At 35.6% G+C, this 5035-nt stretch overlaps 1 protein-coding gene across 2 annotated transcripts in view; it reads right to left on the reverse strand.

The window, feature by feature from the left end:
• Positions 1-4722, reverse strand: part of rsh (radish) — a 200271-nt gene extending 195549 nt beyond the window's left edge. The window contains exon 1 of one of the 2 annotated variants that reach the window (XM_053753024.2): positions 4636-4722. The gene's annotated coding sequence lies outside the window, so the exon portion shown is untranslated. Of the gene's footprint in view, positions 1-1841; positions 1974-4635 lie in introns of those variants that run through there. The other variant, XM_053753023.2, reaches the window with a different exon arrangement.
• Between the last annotated feature and the right edge of the window lie 313 nt (positions 4723-5035).

Consider the following 5035-nt stretch of genomic DNA (forward strand, 5'->3'; position numbering starts at 1 on the left):
TTTTTTGATTTTATTTGTCATATATATATTTACATTTTTAATCGTTAGCAATTTTTTGTGCGATGTGAATTCAGCTGTAGTGTCAGTAGTGTGTAGCCGGCACACAAGTAGATATTCTCTATTCAGTTGTTTCGTTCAATAATTCTATTGTCAGATGGCGCTTTTATAAACGAATGGATTTAATAAGTACTTCGTACAAAGTACCTAATAATTCCATGAGTTCCAAGTACACACTATCCCCATTCTGACACGCATGCATGAGCATTGCATAGGTAATTAATTTGAGTAGGTACTTTTTTTACCGGATAGTGTGGAGCCAGCATAATTTTTTTTAGTTTATAGTATAATCTTGTTTGTGAAATAATAAGGTTTTCTGGGGATTTTTTTTACGCCTGCTGCATAAATAGTACCTACATATGCCTTACATCGATGGGTAGGTATAAACAAACCTTTAAAACTAAACAAACCCTCTCGACTAAATAATTTAGTTTCAAAAGTTTACCTATAGGCATGTTCCTCTTGAAAATAAAAGTTTCAAGCGACAAATCTTTTAGTACGTGGGGTGAATATAAATGTGCGCTTCGCGGTGTCGTAAGTTTTATAAAAGTATAAATATTTTGAGTTAGTTTTATTTGTAGCTTGTTTGTTGTTGTCCCGCGGCTATATGTGGCAAATATCAATCTCAATAACTATCGGCCACGTTGTTGTTATCAGAACTATCGCCGCGGCTGCGCGTCTGCTATTACCTATGGGCATTAGATGTATTAAATAGTTCATTTAAGGGGAATTTTTATGCAATCTTTTACTTATTTTCGGGATGAAAAGTATTAATAGAGCCAGGTTCTGGGTTCTAGCCTATGAGAAGAATCCTCATTTTAAAACTGTCCATTGCGTCGATTGATATTTAGATATATTTCGAGGAGAGTAACGGACACATTCTAAGTGCATGTATGTTCGATCAAGATCAACATGGTAGTGCAGCATTATATACCATATAAGTATAAGTACCTATTTACTAATAGGTAATTTAACTAAAAATAAACAAGGTCTACAAAAGATTAATGTACACCTTTGTATAGGTTTGTAATGCAAATATATCCACTATCGAACTACGTAAGCTCTAAGTACATAACTCCGTGAAAGTTTAAAACTTACACGATTCATCAGTGTTCTTAAGCTCTTAAAAGTTAGTTGTAATATTGCTAAGGCGCTGTGCCATCTTTCATTAAATATTTCTTGAAAACAGTTACACAGTACACAGTAAGGATACCTATGTAGATAGGTAAAACAATATTACATTAAAACTAATTTATATATTTGTGGAACATTTGTGGTTGTGTGTTCTATATAATTATTACGAATTGGAGGTAATATCCTGTGACAACACGATTTTTTAGTAAAATGCATCTAATTTTGAATCTTATAATAATGAGATTATAAAATTCTGGAATCGATTGGGAATTGAACCCACGCCCCTGTCTATCCGGATCTTAGTTTTCGAGACCATGCCAGTTAGACTGAATTAATATATAGATAAATAGACACGAGCGTGGATTCGAATCTGACTCGAATCCAGAATTTCATCTCATTATTGTTTTCAAAATTTGTCACAAGTAAATGTGCATGTGTGTACAGTCAACAGCACATCAAGTTATCCTGCATTAACTTCTATGGCGCGGTAATACCTGCCGGCGAGTTTGTAATGAATTTAGGTAAGTTGATGAGCTGTTGACTGTACAAGAAAATACATTTAAATGTATGAAATATACTTTTACGAGACAAAAGTACCTAAATCACTTATTTGTCTATTTTCCAACTAGTGAAATCAGATAGGTACTTACCTGTCTACAATCAAGGTGACGTATCTTTTCAGGAAACCGCAAATTAATCTGGTTTCCTCGTGAAGGTATCAGAGGGATGGCGGTCATTCGTCTCAATAAACAGACGTTGATTGTCGCCAGTCGGCCACGTCCACCGATCAACATGGCCACGGAAGAGAAAATGGCTTGTCCAACTTAGATTACAAATTAGTTGTGTAATTAACATGCAAGGATTTAAGACTTGATGATTATGCCAGTAGTTTGTAGCTTGTGAGAATATTTAATACAAAGTTGACGTGAAAAAGTGCCTGTGAAGGTCCAATTTCTGAATAAACGATTTGAATTTGACTTGATCTTTTAGATTTTTCGTAAATTGGTTTTTACTGTTTGCGTTGCCATCGTTTATTTTTAGGCAACACATTCAAAAACCAAATAAATAAGATACCTACTTATCAATGTGGTACCAACTAACAAATCAGTCATTTTACTTTTAAATTGTATGTGTGTTTAATGCAGAGACAGAACGTGGCATATGAAGACAGCTTCATGTATAGGTGCATATGCTGCATCACAGTCCTGAGTCACGTTCCGCATCAACGATCCTTGGTGATTCATCCCGCGGTCGTTCTTATATGAATCACTCCAGCAACACTTTTTTCTGTTTCTTTTCTCATCACGTCTCTCAAAATGTCGCTAGTCAAGAAATTCAATAAAGTTTAAGGATTAGTTATTATTATTTAGTCAAAAATTACCAAGTAACTACTGCGTTATGTATATTCCAATTACATTTACTTGTAGTAAGTACCAACAGTATGGAGCAAGTCTATAAAGCTGGTCGGTTCTTTCATTCTTTAACAATTTTACGCAGTCTCTATTCAGTCAAGTCCTGCTTACTTACCGCTTTGGGTATCATATTATGTACAAGTATCTAGGTGCCTATACTTATCTTTAGATATAGGTACCTAATGTTAAAAATACCTTAATAGGTAAAGTAAATACATGTAACATAAAGTAACGGGTAACGGGAATCATTATTACTTATACTTAATCTAGAATTTTTAATATTAAGGTTAGCTAAATAGGTAGTTAAGTAGGCATGCAGGTTAAGTTTATCGTTAATTATATTATATGTAGTTAATTATATCGACCTAATAACTATAATATTTATACTGTGGGGAAATATTACAGCATTCAGCAGGTAACACAGACAAATTGTGCAACTGGATTCCGGAGTGCAGTGAAACATCGCCTTTCTGCATACGTTCTAAAATATTATCGTCATATCACAACGGGGTGCTTGACAAATTGCCATGTGACATTTTACGCTTTTATCTATTAATCTTGACTAAATTTATGAAGAAAACAGAAATAAATTGTGAATGTGAATATTATACTATAGGTACCTAAATGACAATGCTTTCACGTCTAATCGGCTATTGATAAATTTTTGTGTGGGGATACATTTAAAGATTTTGAGTTAGCTACTTTGTATAAATCCTACTACTTAATATTATAAATGCGAAAGTTGAGAGGATGTATGTGTGTTTGTTAGCAAAATATACTGGACGGATTGTTACGAGTTTGATACCTACACGGGTAAATATAACCGGGAATATCACATAGGATACTTTTTTATCCCGAAATTTCCACGGGAGCGAAATCCTCAGGCGCAGCTAGTAATAAGTGTATTACAAATAACTGTTATAATTATTAGCAAATAATTGCCGCTGTCATCCGTTCCCTCCCTTCTAATTCATACACATATGTATTACACAACAATAATTGCATAGCTAGAACCTGCCCAAAATCCCAATCAAAGCATATTCATCTACCTAATGAATAGCTCATTGGCAAATCACCCCACACCCCAATTTCTCAAACGTAATAAGGGAAACAGGGAAGTAACGAATGAATTGTGCTGCACAGTGCCGATTTTAGCACTACAGGTGCCCTGAGCGATTTTTCTACCGCGCGCCCTGGGAAAAATAATTTTGCAGACCAGACACACGCCCACACATAGTCTGCCTATACATTTCAGTTAATTTGTTGTATTGTGTCGTGTATTAGTGTTATGCCAGGTATATATACTACAGGCAAAGTTTTCACCGAATCATGGCAATTTTATCTATTGCTACATTTTACTTGCGTTGAAACGAAGTTCACATACAAACTAAGCAACATAGATTTTCTGAGTTAATATCTGGGATAACGCAATAATAAAAAAAACTGTATAGGGACACACAAAAGGCGCCGCCGCGCCGGCGGTCGTGTCTACACACTACCCAAACCTGTGGCGCCCTTTAGCATACAGCGCCCTGGGCAGTAGCCGACCTTGCCCATCTCATCCGCTGTAACTACAGCTTGCTGCACAAGCGTTGTCATTATGGACCAGTCCGCTACATACGGGAGCTGCATAGCTAATGCGCATTTTATATGCATGCGACTATCTGATTGTTTAGTTAAAGCAGCATTCTTGCAGTTTTTATGCTGATATGTTTAATTATTTCGTATTTTTATGATACTTTTTAGCTTGGGTTGGTTTTGCAATATCATTTTGTTGGTACGATTTTTTATTTTTCTCGTTGGTATATCTACATAACCTATGTGATTATATTCGTCATTTATCTATTACAATGTACTATATTGAATCTCGGCCGAAACACGTAGGTAGGAACTCACGTAGGTATTTACTTTATTTAAAATCGATATTCTCAAAACTTTTCGAAAGCGGTCACACTTTTGTAGCAATAACGGTAACACAACCTCACCGATCAGTATACCTACTATTTAGCAGGTAAGCAAGTTTACTACTTACCTGGTCTCTCCTAAATATCTCCTCCTCGGTCGTGCTCGTCGTCGTTACTCCCGAAGGAGTAACTTTTTCTTCACGACGCGTCGTCCATATGTTCCGGTCCTTTGCGACGTGAAGAGCTGCATGCAACTTGGTATCCAGAACAGCGCTTATTCGGTCAGACCTATTAGATATAGGGTTCCGGCCTCGCATCCGTTTGCCGTCAACTTTGCCAGTGACCATTAGAATTAAATATCTACTTAGATCTTATTTATTAGGTATCTAATTTTATTAATATAGCACTCTCTGTTTGTTGACCCGAAGGCTTTAGCATTGTTCGCTTATTGTACTTTTACAAATTGTATTGCTGTGCAATAAATTTAAATAAATAAATTTCGTAAGTAAGAAAAGAAAATTTCAATTG

Source organism: Plodia interpunctella, chromosome 12 (assembly GCF_027563975.2).
Source record: "Plodia interpunctella isolate USDA-ARS_2022_Savannah chromosome 12, ilPloInte3.2, whole genome shotgun sequence".
Taxonomy (NCBI): Eukaryota; Metazoa; Arthropoda; class Insecta; order Lepidoptera; family Pyralidae; genus Plodia; species Plodia interpunctella.